The sequence below is a fragment of the Schistocerca americana genome, chromosome 1, assembly GCF_021461395.2.
Source record: "Schistocerca americana isolate TAMUIC-IGC-003095 chromosome 1, iqSchAmer2.1, whole genome shotgun sequence".
Lineage (NCBI taxonomy): Eukaryota > Metazoa > Arthropoda > Insecta > Orthoptera > Acrididae > Schistocerca > Schistocerca americana.
This window is the reverse complement of record NC_060119.1, coordinates 765738343-765754252: the sequence shown is the minus strand read 5'-3', so window position 1 is coordinate 765754252 and position 15910 is coordinate 765738343.

The following is a 15910-nucleotide window of genomic DNA, read 5'->3' as shown; positions in this document are numbered from 1 at the left end:
AGTTGTCTAAAAATACTTGAGAAAAGAAAACAGAAAAATTAAAATAAAAGAAGGCTTTTATCAATAATGGACACGACTTCTATAAGAGGAAGAAATTTTTATTCACAACTTTTACAGAATCAAGACGTTATATTAGGGAACTGTAACTAAAGTTTTTTTTCACTGATGTTTAGAAAGCAGTTGGGTTTTTTTATGCTCTTCAATAACCATTTGTGAACTACTTTTATCTCAGTTTAATTTTTGTGAGAATATTGTTGTAATCTTAAAAAAGCTAGATATATGTTTCTGCAACATCATTCACAAGAACAGTCGTTCCAATTTTTTCACTTCTGTTTTTGCAACCAGAATTATCTTTCCATGTTGAAGGGTTGTTTGTCAAAGTCAGTGCTGATTTAAAATGTCCAGAGGGCGGTATTGTACAAGCTAGTTAGTTAGTTATTTTAATGTCCCATGGATTATTTTGCATGATAAATCGTAATGATGTGGAATGATTCATTTTACATTCACATCGCCAAATGTTTTGTAAATATTGCTGCAGTCTGAACATTTGCAAAGGTTTTTTTTTAAAAAAAAAAAAGAGAGAGAGAGAGAGGTGTCAGTAATTGCTGCCCACCACCTTTTACACATTAGAGTATCAGAAATTCTTCTAAGGAAGAGAAGGAGTTGTCAAGGAGAAACTTTTTCAGTTTGTCCCTCACACATTTTATATCCACAGATAAGTGATCAAAAAATTTAGTTGCCAGCTGTGTGCACCCATGTTTGTGTATATATACATACATACATTAATGCTTGTTCCATAGATCATGAATCATGACTACAACATTTCGTAATGATGTGGTATGTGTCACTTTAAAATAAGTTTTCCTTACACAATACAATTAATTTTTTTTATTTTTTTACAGTTACTACTTCATAGCTAAGAATTCATCTATTGAGTAGAAGGAGTTGTCATTCAGAAATTCTTTTAATTTGCTTTTAAATGTTGGTTGGCTGTCAGACTTTTAATACTATTTGGCAAATGGCCAAAGATTTTTGTCGCACCATAATTCACCCCTTGCTGTGCCAAAGTGAGATTTAATACAGAATAGTGAAGATCATCCTTTCTTCTAGTGTTGTAGCTATGCACTTCACTGTTATTTTTAAACTGGGATGGGTTATTAATGACAAATTTCATAAGTGAATATATGTATTGCGAGGGTATTGTGAATATCTTGAGTTCCTTAAATAAATGTCTGCAAGGTGAGCTTGGGTGGGCTCCAGCTATAATTCTGATTACACACTTTTGTGCAATGAATACTTTCTCTCTTAATGACGAATAGCCCCAAAATATGATGCCATATGAAAGCAGTGAATGAAAATAGGCATAGTAGACTAATTTACTGATATGTTTATCACCAAAATTTGCAATACCCCAAATAGCATAAGAAGCTGAACCTAATCGTTTCTTTCATTTCAATTTCTCATCAATGCACACATCCAGAAATTTTGAGAATTGTGCCTTAGCAACAGACTTCTGTTCATAGTCTATATTTATCAATGCCGTTATACCACTTACTGTGAAGAATTGTATAAAATGTGTTTCCTCAAAATTTAGTGAGTCCATTTGCAGAGAACCACATAATAATTTTCTGAAAGACATTATTTGCAATTTCCTCTCCTGGTTCTTGCTTGTTGGGTATGATTACTGCACTTGTATCATCAGCAAAAAGAACTAGCTTTGCATCTTCATGAATATAGAGTGACAAGTCGTTAATATATATTAAGAACAATAAGGGACCTAAGACTGAACCATGTGGGATATAGTTCTTGATACCTCCCCATTTAGAGGACTCTGTACTGTTAATTTCAATCTTCTGCATTCTTCCAGTTAAATATGAATCAAACTATTCGTGCACTGTCCCACTCATACCACAGTACATAAACTTATCTACAAGAATTTCTTGATTCACACAATCAAAAGCCTTTGAGAGATCACAAAATATCTCAGTGGGTGATGTTCAGTTATTCAGTTCATTTAATATTTGATCAATGGAAGCATATATAAGATTTTCTGTTGATAAGCCTTTCTGAAGACCAAATTGACATTTTGTTAGTACTTCATTTTTACAAATATCTGATGCTACTCTTAAATACATGACTTTTTCAAGAATTTTGGATAGAGCTGTCAGAAGCGAGATTGGGCGGTAGTTATTAGCAGCAGATCTATCCCCTTTTTTATGAATTGCTTTAACAGTAGCATATTTCATTCTATCTGGGAAAATGCGGTGATTCAGTGAGCTACTACATATGTGGCTGAGAATCCTACTTATTTGTTGGAAACAAGCTTTTCGTACTCTGTTGGAAATGCCATCAATTCCATGTGAGCTTCTACTTTGAATCAATTTACTATTTTCCTAATTTCAGTAGGAGAGATGGCTTGAATTCCAATTTTATCAAATTGGATAGGTACTGCCTCTTCCATATACTGCCTTGCATTTTCTAATGAATAGCTGGATCGTATTTTCTCTACAGCACTTAAAAATGATTATTAAAAATGTTTTCTACTTCTGACTTCTTGTTAACAAACTTTTCATTGTGTTTGATAGAAATACAGTCTTCCTGTGCTCTCAGTTACCCTGTTTCCCTTTTAACAATATTCCAAATTGTTTTAGTTTTATTATCAGATGTGGTAATCTCAGAAATAATGCACATACTTCTGGACTTTTTAATAAATTTTTTAATACAGTGCAGTAGTTTCTATGTTTCACTGTTTCAGGATCATTACTTCTCCTAGCTATAAGATACATTTCCCTTTTCTGTTTACAAGATATTTTTATCCCTTTAGTAAGCCATGGCTTTTTACATGGTTTCTTACAATTATATTTCACTGTTTTCTTAGAGAAACTGTTTTCAAATATACTCAGAAAGATATCATGAAATAGGTTAAATTTTAAATTAGCATCTTGTTCCCTGTACACCTCAGCACAGTCTAATTGTTGCAAGCTTTCCCTAAAATTTTGAATTATTAAATCGTTAATTGCGTGCACTACTCTGGAGGATTGTTTTGCATTACTGTATAGGGCTACATCATATACTGGAACTAGCTGTGCATCATGATCAGACAGACCATTCTTAGAAGAAAAGGTTTATTTGATTAAATTTATCTTGGTTTATGGAAACATTATCTATCAGTGTGCTGCTTTCCTGTACCACCTGAGTAGGAAAATCAGTAACTGATGTCAAATTGAAAGAACCAAGTAATACTTCAAGGTCAAATTTTCTATCGAACTCTTTCAGAAAATCTACATTGAAATACCAGAAAGCAATAATTTGCTTTCCTCTGTCTGACAGATAACACAACAAAGAATCTAAGTATTTCAAAAGTAGTTGAAAATTTCCCAATGGGGAACTATATATGGTTACAATTATACAAGTGCCATTATTTAGTTTAAGCTCACATGCACGTGCTGCTATATGTTGCTCTATGCATTATTTTTTAGTTTCCAAATTTTTCACATTCTGACAGATTTTAACATACATGGCAACTCCTCCTCTCTCCATAGTGTCTTCATTTACATGTGCTGGAAGCTTATATCCACCTACATTTACGATTTCCATACCTGCAACTATCTGATTTTCAGACATCTATTCATTTCTAAATCTTCTAAACAAACAAGAAGCTCATCTACTTTGTTTTTTAATCGCCTGATATCCCGATGCAATATATTAACATTATTTTTCATTGTGCTTTTATGAGAATCTTGTGACATACTAACATTATTTTTCACTGTACTGTTATGAGAATCTTGTGATATTTTCACATCTTTTGTACCTGCCTGTCTGAACTTCTCATTAAGCTTAATTTCAGACAATGTAGGACGAATGGACACTGATCCTACCCTAAAAACAACCTTAGAAGTTAGAAGATGAGAACTCGATTTTAAAAAGAAAGAAAACTCTTGTTGAAGAAGAATGTACCTCTTCGTTGATTTCTAGTGTTTCTTCTCGTAGAGTAACTTGTGCCATATTTGTCACAGCCACTTTTAGAGCATCATCAACAAATAAGGACAGACATATAGTTCCAGGAACTAAATGCAACAGATTATTGGAACATTTTTTCAATTAGCATTACTGATTTTCAGATCAATATTCCGATAACCTCTTGGTATATGAACTAGTGATAAAGTGCTTTTATTGCTTCTGATGACAGAAATGAGACATGTGCATACATTCAGACAATAAAAAACATGTTCTTCTTGATGAGATTTTCTGGTTATGAAATAACAGAAATTGATCCTGAAAGAGATTTATCTTGAAAGCACAAATTGCCTTTGTCATTCATCTATCATGTTTATAGCTCCTGGTATACAGGAAGATATCCTGTTCTTTGGAATGTCACCAAGAATGACCATTGCAAACGTAAAAAATTCTAATTATAATTCCACTGCTGTATCTGTGTGGAAATATGATGTTCAAGTATCCAACAGTGGCAGACAAACATCTGGCATTTCATTACCACCATCAGCTTCTTTCAATTTTTTGAAGAGTGTCACATCTACAGCAGACACTGCAGCAACTGGTATGTCAACGCAGCTCCTCAAAAGTATAGTGACAAAGGGGAGGTACAAAAGTAACAATTGGACAAGAACATATACAAGGGTATTCTTTAACACTTGAGAGGTTACACACCTATCAAACCTTTTAAAATTATAATATAATTTTTTTAAAATTTTATATGTTTGCAAAACTAAGAAATCTTTATGAATATTTTATGTGTCGTTTATCTGTGAATAATTTCAGTATTGCATTTTAAATCTGTTAGTATGGACAGAGGCCACTCTTTAATGCTGCAGGAATTTGCACCAATAAAATTTCTTTTAAAATCGTGGCATAAAGCGACAGCATGCAGATATGGTTTTAGTATATGAGAGTGAACTGTTAGAATGGTAAAAGAATGTTATGTAAACTTTTGTACTATAATCAGACTAAAAAGTCTTCTAAGGTTTCTAAACATAGGATTAGAACATAGTTGTTCTTTAATGTGTTATTTAACAGATCTGAAGATGGTTGACGCTGCCCCAAATCGGTCATTTTTAAATGAAAATAGTGATCAACAGACAGAAAATAAGTCTATTTTATATAAATAAGCAGCACAGATAATCCCCTATGACTGATATATCCAGTTTGGATAAACTAGTGCCTATTCAGGCTGTAGGGGAAGCGAGAACATTTTTAAAGCTAAATTAAGAATTATGAGAGCTAATTTAAAAATTAAATACAACAGGAAAAGAGCAGCGTCAAAGTATACAAGAGAAAAGACTAGTAATTGCGCTGTTTCTGCCCAAACATTGGGGGAAGAAGTGGAGCTGTTGTGAATCAGACAGGAGATAAAATATGAGTATGTCAAAAAGATATATAGCAAAGTAACATTTTGTAATTAATTAATCCGTTAACACCACTGCAATTTAAGCAAATTGAAGATGAAATCTATTCCAGAACACACATGGATGCAATCATAGAAAGACACAATATGAAAGTAGCTAAGCCCTGGAAAGTAACAGTAAGTGTAGGAAAGAAAACAGAAAAAATTGTGATATGTACATAAGTTTTGTGAGAGGACAGTTAATCTAAGATATTGTAATTGCCAGTCAAGATCAGGAATTTTTAAATAAAGGGCTTAAGCACAACCCACGGATAAAAAATGTGAGAGGAAGACATGCTTGATCATGGGGGTGAAAGTAGCATGTAGGAAGTTAGAGTAACTAAATTCCAAGAGATATGTATCTATGACAAAAGCAGATAAAGGAAACACTTGCATAGCAATCTGTAAGAACAATTGCATAACCAAAACTGTGTGTCCTTTTCTAGAGAGTGAAATTAATCAAATTTAAAAAGATCTGACAAAGAAGTTCCCAGTACATTAGAAGCAAAACTAGAAGATGTGCGGTTTTAATTTAGTCTCAGTAAAAAAATTTGATTAATTAGGATGAATCCAAAACCACCAGAAGAAAGAGTGCAGATAAAGCAGTATAAAGGCAGTAAGCCTGTGCAGGTTATTTGGAATAGTGGAGAAGCAGTTAATGAGATCTTGAATAGAGTTTTACATTATTAGTTGAAGTCAGCTTACAGATACTACGAAGATGTAATGTCAAAACTACTGTTTGCTTTATGAATGACATGAAAGACACAGCAATTCTAGAGGATACCGTCCAGCCCTCATTAGACATTGTTGTAGGACAGCCGCTATTTTCTGGTACCTCTATTAAAATTACAACTCCACCGCAACAGTTCAAAGAAGCCTTAGAAACCGATGGTTACACAAAACACCATTATCTCAGTTGTAGCAACTGATCTTTTCACCTCTCTATACATTGAGAGCTCTGCCAGGCCATGTATGGGAATAACGATAAAGAAATAAAAGAAGGGGGCTACTGCAGGGTTGGCTGGCTGATTTCCACACCTTCGAGTGACAGACTTGTTATACCCTACACAGAAGCAGTATATCAGTACAACAACGAGCACCTATCCATTACAAATACCGATCATTTCTAGTCGAAGGGTTTCTAGTCATGTAGCCCCATCATCCATTATAAATGCCGATCATTTCTAATCGAAGGGTTTCTAGTCAGGTAGCACCAACCATGAGGAGATGGCCATACCAGGCCAAGGCGCAATATGGTTCTTGAAGCAACCACCGCGTGTTTGGGAATTCTCTACCATTGCATCCGATTGCATGTTCTGAGTCCAGTTCCTTGGCCTTGACACTCACCCCAGCCGCAGCAGACGCCTGTCCTGGAGAGTGGCGATTCGAGACCAAGGTGGTGTAGCTGCTCACCCTCCTATGTTGGTGCAGGTGTCCTGGTGACACGCCTTTGCTCCCAAGGGCGAGTACCATTTCTGAAGGCTGACTTCCCATGCAAGAATTACAGCATGCCTCTGGGCCATTGGAATGCTTTGCTACAAGCTGGTTTTAAGAACAACTGTGGCATTTCCCTCGTCGACAGGAAGCACCGAAAGATCTTCATCTGTCTCCAATGCACTGAGACCCTCTCTCCCTGCTCTGTTGATGTTGGGTCTGGGTGGCTTGGTTGAGGCTAAGACGTGACAGGTGGTAAAGTCTTACATCGTCGGCGTCGTCTTGTGAGAGACGCCTGTGCCACTCCACTAATGAACTCCATGATATGTACAGCACACGGCATAGGTGTGAAATTCAATACTTTATTAAGGTTCGAGATGGTTCCTTTTCCAGGTTCTTGACCGACAGGTTGATTGATGACAGTGCACGCCACTCCATGAGACGACACCGATCTTTGCGTGGTTGCAAGTTGCTCGAATTTCCTTGTATGTTCCGCCATCGTGTTGATATTGTGAGCTCTTTGATGAGCTGCCGTCGACATTTCGGCCCATCCCCAGTCGAGAGATGAAAGGACTGCAGATAAAAAGAGATGCCAATTACATAAACTCTATGTATTAATATCCAGTTCATAACTTGTATTTCGCATCCTTTCTTTGACGATGGCCAGGTTAGTTTCTGTAAAATATTATTCGATTACGCCGACCTTATGTGATGTTTTACGGCAGCAAACTCCCCGACAGCATTACGGAAATGTCAAATTACAACAAAACTGTGCACACTTCGCGCGCAGTTCCTCCAGTTGACGAATCTGACACACAATCTCCTCCCTGTAGAGGAACGTTATATGAGAAAGGAATCTTTCGCGCCGACACTGTTGTATAAAACATTTTCAGACTTGCTGCGTCAGTTCAGGGTAAAATCTCGGTCTTTCGACGATTTCCACCATCGTCTTCCTCGGTACCAACTGACTGTGAAAATTGCTGCTATGGTGGCCTTATATAGCCCAAAGACGACTTCTGATTGGTGGGTAGTTACATCAGGCTGTCGCAGAAGGTGACAACGTCTGCGCTACTACTCCACCGTTCCTGCCGTAGGGTGAACGTTGCTATTAATATCTCTGGAACTTTTCTTCATCGAGAGCTCACTTCCATGCACCGCTAAGATTATATCCGTCACATAAATTTTCTCAGCATGTTATAGTCTTAGGTGGAGATTTCAATTTACCAGATATAGACTGGGACACTCAGATGTTTAGGACGGGTGGTAGGGACAGAGCATCGAGTGACATTATACTGAGTGCACTATCCGAAAATTACCTCGAGCAATTAAACAGAGAACCGACTCGTGGAGATAACATATTGGACCTACTGATAACAAACAGACCCGAACTTTTCGAATCTGTATGTACAGAACAGGGAATCAGTGATCATAAGGCCGTTGCAGCATCCCTGAATATGGAAGTTAATAGGAATATAAAAAAAGGGAGGAAGGTTTACCTGTTTAGCAAGAGTAATAGAAGGCAGATTTCAGACTACCTAACAGATCAAAACGAAAATTTCTGTTCCGACACTGACAATGTTGAGTGTTTATGGAAAAAGTTCAAGGCAATCGTAAAATGCGTTTTAGACAGGTACGTGCCGAGTAAAACTGTGAGGGACGGGAAAAACCCACCGTGGTACAACAACAAAGTTAGGAAACTACTGCGAAAGCAGAGAGAGCTCCACTCCAAGTTTAAACGCAGCCAAAACCTCTCAGACAAACAGAAGCTAAACGATGTCAAAGTTAGCGTAAGGAGGGCTATGCGTGAAGCGTTCACTGAATTCGAAAGTAAAATTCTATGTACCGACTTGACAGAAAATCCTAGGAAGTTCTGGTCTTACGTTAAATCAGTAAGTGGCTCGAAACAGCATATCCAGACACTACGGGATGATGATGGCATTGAAACAGAGGATGACACGCGTAAAGCTGAAATACTAAACACCTTTTTCCAAAGCTGTTTCACAGAGGAAGACCGCACTGCAGTTCCTTCTCTAAATCCTCGCACAATCGAAAAAATGGCTGACATCGAAATAAGTGTCCAAGGAATAGAAAAGCAACTGGAATCACTCAATAGAGGAAAGTCCACTGGACCTGACGGGATACCAATTCGACTCTACACAGAGTACGCGAAAGAACTTGCCCCCCTTCTAACAGCCGTGTACCGCAAGTCTCTAGAGGAACGGAGGGTTCCAAATGATTGGAAAAGAGCACAGATAGTCCCAGTCTTCAAGAAGGGTCGTCGAGCAGATGCGCAAAACTATAGACCTATATCTCTTACGTCGATCTCTTGTAGAATTTTAGAACATGTTTTTTGCTCGCGTATCATGTCATTTCTGGAAACCCAGAATCTACTATGTAGGAATCAACATGGATTCCGGAAACAGCGATCGTGTGAGACCCAACTCGCCTTATTTGTTCATGAGACCCAGAAAATATTAGATACAGGCTCCCAGGTAGATGCTATTTTTCTTGACTTCCGGAAGGCGTTCGATACAGTTCCGCACTGTCGCCTGATAAACAAAGTAAGAGCCTACGGAATATCAGACCAGCTGTGTGGCTGGATTGAAGAGTTTTTAGCAAACAGAACACAGCATGTTGTTATCAATGGAGAGACGTCTACAGACGTTAAAGTAACCTCTGGCGTGCCACAGGGGAGTGTTATGGGACCATTGCTTTTCACAATATATATAAATGACTTAGTAGATAGTGTCGGAAGTTCCATGCGGCTTTTCGCGGATGATGCTGTAGTATACAGAGAAGTTGCTGCATTAGAAAATTGTAGCGAAATACAGGAAGATCTGCAGCGGATAGGCACTTGGTGCAGGGAGTGGCAACTGACCCTTAACATAGACAAATGTAATGTATTGCGAATACATAGAAAGAAGGATCCTTTATTGTATGATTATATGATAGCGGAACAAACACTGGTAGCAGTTACTTCCGTAAAATATCTGGGAGTATGCGTACGGAACGATTTGAAGTGGAATGATCATATAAAACTAATTGTTGGTAAGGCGGGTACCAGGTTGAGATTCATTGGGAGAGTGCTTAGAAAATGTAGTCCATCAACAAAGGAGGTGGCTTACAAAACACTCGTTCGACCTATACTTGAGTATTGCTCATCAGTGTGGGATCCGTACCAGGTCGGGTTGACGGAGGAGATAGAGAAGATCCAAAGAAGAGCGGCGCGTTTCGTCACTGGGTTATTTGGTAACCGTGATAGCGTTACGGAGATGTTTAATAAACTCAAGTGGCAGACTCTGCAAGAGAGGCGCTCTGCATCGCGGTGTAGCTTGCTCGCCAGGTTTCGAGAGGGTGCGTTTCTGGATGAGGTATCGAATATATTGCTTCCCCCTACTTATACCTCCCGAGGAGATCACGAATGTAAAATTAGAGAGATTAGAGCGCGCACGGAGGCTTTCAGACAGTCGTTCTTCCCGCGAACCATACGCGACTGGAACAGGAAAGGGAGGTAATGACAGTGGCACGTAAAGTGCCCTCCGCCACACACCGTTGGGTGGCTTGCGGAGTATCAATGTAGATGTAGATGTAGACGATTGAAGGTTTTCTCACACATTCTTATTTCTAAAGCATCTTGAATTATAGAGACCCAGTCTCTGGGAGCCTGGGACAAAACTTTTGTTTTGTCAAACAATATTTTATGTTTGTTTGTAAGGCTGTGCTCAGCAGCTACAGATTCCATCAGTTCTCGATTTTTAAAATACTGTTGATGTTCTGCACAGTAGTCGAAAACGGTGCAGATGGACTGACCGATGTAAGTGCTTTCACCCTCACATACGATGTTGTAAATCCCTAGAATGCTGTGGCTGCATTGGAGTCCCACAAACACCGCTGTTTAGGCACTGCAAGTAGTTTTCAATTGTGAGGGTTCCTGATGCTGCATGGTGCATATAAATTGCCAGCCTCTGGATGGCACCTCCCAATTTGCGATATGCATACGTTTTAGATCTACAACCCGCAAACTCTACAATCAGCAAGCCAACTGACGTGTCACTCATAAAGCCGATAACTTTCTTGTCCTGGAAAAAAATACCATAAGTATTATCAGCTGCACAGGAAGACGTGTGGAATGCATTGGCATAGCACTTCATTACTTCACATGGATTGTAGCCCTTCACCCAACAGATGAACCTGTCTGTATCCATATAAAGTAACTTCGAATGAGCAAAACGAATTTTCGCAAATCCATAATGAAATTGGCACATGTGGAGTTTCGACAGGCCTAATGCGCACATCCCCACATACACAGGTTTCATGAAATCTACTGTAGTCTTCGCCATCTCCACAGCAACAAAATTCTTATTGATGATAGTGACCTGTTTGAAATATAGTCTGGCGATAGATTTCCTTACGCCATAACGTCCATCCCATTGTGTTCCTAATAAGAATTTCTGGTGTTTCCTCAATTTTTTCATTGCCTTGTATAAAACTACGTTATTCACTAATTTTAAATAATCTTTTTCGAAACCTTTCTTTGCAGAAGCCCTCATTTTGGTATTTAAATCAATATACTCTTTCAAAAAGTGTGATCTTTTGAAGGAGATAGTATGGCTGATTATATCCAGCTCAGTCCCTAAGCTGAGACATTGCTGGAGGTTTCTGTAATGCAAGATATGTCATTCCTTGATCCTCAGTGGTGTCATCAGTTTAGGGATAGAGCCTCCTTGCGAAACTAGCTGCTCTGGACATAGTGGCAAATCACTGTGTGTATCACACAAAGTAATGGGGTATTTCAGATCAGCCTCCACAATATACCCCACACCAGAATCAGCCGCCTAACCACGGATATTTCCTCCTAATCCGACGCTTTCGTCTTTGGAGAACTATTGAAACTCTCCACTTGGCAGCATTTGTCACATGGCATGCCCTAGAACTCACTCAAATCTAACTATGTGATATAGCTCGAAACAGATAGGTTGAACCTTTCGTCCATCCGCAGATTATTTACTCTGGCGTGTCTTTGGACACATTTGCAAAGTCCCCCACAGATTGTGCCCTCAAAGAAATGAGGATCCAACATTGCAACCAAAGATGTGCCAACGTTGCACTGTCTTCATGGCGGAAAGTTCAAATTTTGGCCTCGAAATACGTCAGCTGGACTACCTCACACTAACCTAACCCAACGCACCTCCACCTCCCCCCACCTCTTCCTCCACTGCCCCATATGGGAATAGGGGGCAAAAGGACTCAGTCTGTGCTGGGCTGGTGGATAGGATGTACACAAACTTTTATTTTGTAATCACTATTTTTTAAACAATTTCGGTTGCCATAGACAGTAGCGCCATTCACTATGTTCACCCTGAGGTCCAGATCCCAAATGACCTAGTTCACAACGCTATCACCAGAAAGTGCTGTTGCCCTCCCCTCTCCTTCCCCTCCTGTGACATAATCCAAGATGGCAGTCTGGGGAAAAATTCCAGGAAATTCTCTCACTCTGTGTCTACCTGCTGGATGCAGAGGATGGACATGATTGTTCACTGTGATCAATGGATGAGATGTCTGTGCTGGAGAATGAGGATTTTAATGCTTATACTAGCTGTAATCATGCAGCTGGAGACTGTGTCGATAACCACCTGCACGATGTTTGGAAAGCAATGATATTTGTTGCAGACGAATATGCTTCATCAAATAATGATACTGCGACAAGCTATGTTGTGGTGCATTTAATTAGTGTGGGTTGCCTACATCATGGGTAGGTATGCACTCTGGGGCAAACCTATTGTTCTCCTTTGATTGATAGGTACTTAATCTATTCTTCTCCTTTGATTGACAGGCCCTTAACCTGTTGTTCTGCTAAAAGGATCCTTTCTTTTGATTGACAGATCCTTAACCTATTGTTCCCCTGCCCCTTCCTCCCCCCCCCCCCCCCGACCCTCAGGAAACCTTCAACCCACTTCCCGGAAATTGGCGGGAAAAAGACTCAGCTGATCGGTCATATGGAGGGAATTCGATTGTAGTGTATGGAACATTGTTTAAACAATTTATACAAAGTATGCAATATTGTTTAATTATTTATAGCAGTATATGGCATATATTATATTTATTTCGTTAAAGAATTAGTTCAGAAAACGATTGCAGTGCATGGAATGTCGTTTAAACAATTTAGACAATGTGTGGAATATTGTTTATTTAAACAATTTATGGAATTCAAGTCTGTGTATGGAATACATGGAAATTGGTCTCTCTCTGGTGGAAAGGAAGGATCTCATAACAGGAAATTGAAAGGTATGCAGGTTTATTTATAAAAAATTCAGTTTGTGGTGGTTGGATTTTCTTGCTCATAATTCTCTGCTGTTTGGAAAGATGTAGGTCTTGTAAGAAGTAATTACTTCGGCACTGTACTCTGGGCATCTTAACCAAATGTTTGGCCCTTTGCTGGCACTTTACCTATTGTTCTCTTAAATGGTTTTCCGTGTCACCCCCATCTCCTTAAACTATTGTACCGCCTTTGATATCAAATTAAGTAACTAGTTACGTCCTACCACCATTTTCTGGTACACTTTTCGAATTTCACATTCCTTTGAATGCCATTTCTGGCTCACGCTTCTTTGTCACCCACTCCCACTCTCTTAAACTATTGTACCGCATTTTGAATAAGAATTATGCAAATTAACCTAGTGTTCTGCACTTAACCTGCTGTTCTGCTCCATGGCCGCCACACATCCACACCCTTCCCTTCACTATTGAACTGCTAACACCACGTCGATATAAAAAATTTATGAAAAATTAAGTAAATCGATATCCTTCACATGTATGGGGTAGCTTTTTAATTCCCAGCATCCTGTTGGTGGGGGAAATCGATGGAATGTTACACTGACGTCACTTGTCTATGTAAATAACAGCCAAGTCTCCCTCTAAACGACTATAGAAATCTGTTGCAATGCTTCCCAGAATAGCACAGGGTGCATTCTCCATAGCGATCCTAATGGGACATGTGAGATGCCTCTGGCCATATACATGTTTACCCAGCCAACAAGCGCACTTGCCGGTCCAGTGCAGACCTAATTACCAAGCGAGGGATGTTTGCAAAGCGACTAACCGGCGCAAGTGCAGCTAAAAGGTTGTCAGTGGCATACTGATGTCTGATGTCTATGTAAATAACAGCCAAGTCTCCATCTGGAAGATCTACAGAAATCTTCTGCAATGCTTTCAGAAACTGTTAACGAAAATAGTCCAGAATAAAACCTAATATATTCTTCCTGATGCTCCTAACGGCAGAGCCCGACCATCACATAACAGCCCCTCACAGAAATCGTAAAGTGTTGCAGAAATAGTTAACGGTCGCTTTTGTTGTTTTTGTAGAAGCTTTCGTGGTGTCTCAGCTTGTCTGCATGGAAATTCTTGCCCTAACGGGAGCTGTTAACGAAAATAGCTCAGAATAACACCGAATGCATTCTTCCTGATGGTGCTAACGAGACATCCCGTGCTACCCTTTCTGGAAATCATAATGTTCTGCTTCCAACATACATCTCAGAAACAGTAAACATTCTCACTGCTATGTAGAGACTCCTACATTCCAGCACAAGGGATGTCTAGTGAATGAATGAAGCATTCTGATTGGCTCTTACCGAATTTACCCAGCAAACTGCTGTTGCTTCCAGTGTGGGAGCACTGTCCGCCATTTTTTTTCTGCCGATGAGACTTTCAGCAGCAAAACTACTTTGTACAGGTCATCATACTGCACTGACAGTTAAATCCTGCGAAAGTGGTCTACAGATTGTCAAATACGGAAAGACACTTGCTCAATTACACTGCTCTGCCACTGAGGATGGAAGCTTGAATAATACAGCGTAAAACCGATCTCGGACCTGGTAATACATCACAGCGTACCGTGTCGATGTAGTAAGCATGCAATTCGTATCCTGTGGCATAGAAACTCGCCCCTTTTGCATCAAGCATGTAGCTATCGGCCACCAGACACTCGTACATATACCGCAAAGACAGAATAAGCACATGCGCTATATATACTCCTCACAGCACTAGATATCTCCAACGAGTTCGGTTGGTCATCCACCACAGCCAACAGTCACATGTCATCCGGCCCCGACACATGAGCAGACCGCCCTCAGTGAAGGGAAGTCACACTCCGAAATGTTGTACAAGACGGGGTCGATTCCCCTCGGCACAAAGGCTATACTGTTTATGGTCCCGAGCTGCTTGCTTTCTAACATATCTCAGAACTATGGGATTACAAGAACATATGTAATTTCACATGGTTTGCAGAATATCATAGCGTTTTCGCGATACTTCTCGATTCCAAACACATAGCAATATCGCTTGCATAACAGTATCGCTTGTGTAGTATAATTCCGAAGGTATGGACCGGAAATTATTTCTCTTGAAACTCGAAATTATAGCGAGGTGGAGTGTGCTGTGAGTAACTAGTAACTTATCTCGTCTGCGAAGACCTTTACGTGAAACTTCAAAAAACAAAAAACAAAACAAAAATAGAGGAAACTGATATTTCCACTCACGAGTACCGATGTCGGTGATATAAGTTTCCAAACCATCCTTATAATTTACAAAGTCAACTAAGGTGTTTCTCATGTCTAGAAAATCAGTAAACGTGTCTTCCACCCATCCTTCACCTGCTAAATGCACACAAAACACACCACAGTCGATGTTCTCTCGACCAAATAAAGATGGGAAATGTGCAGAAGCAGTCAACCAGACAATTTACATGGGAGCGAATAATGGTCCAGTACGAACACACGTCCATATTGAATTTTCTCAAATTTCCACGCGATCATACTAGGTATTAGTTCAGTATTCGGCCGTCTATAGGACGACACGGTTAAGTCAGCTACATCCCTGCATCCCAACAGGCCTTTCCATTCGTATGGCACCTGCAGTTGGCAGGGAACGTGAATCATTCCCGCCACAGACCACCGCCGCCACGCGCCACGCACCCATAGACAGAATCATCCTAGGAAACCGGCCACATACATATTTGATTGCTATGCTTACAATTAAATATTACGCAGCGGTCTCAATTGGACAACATTCTACAATGAG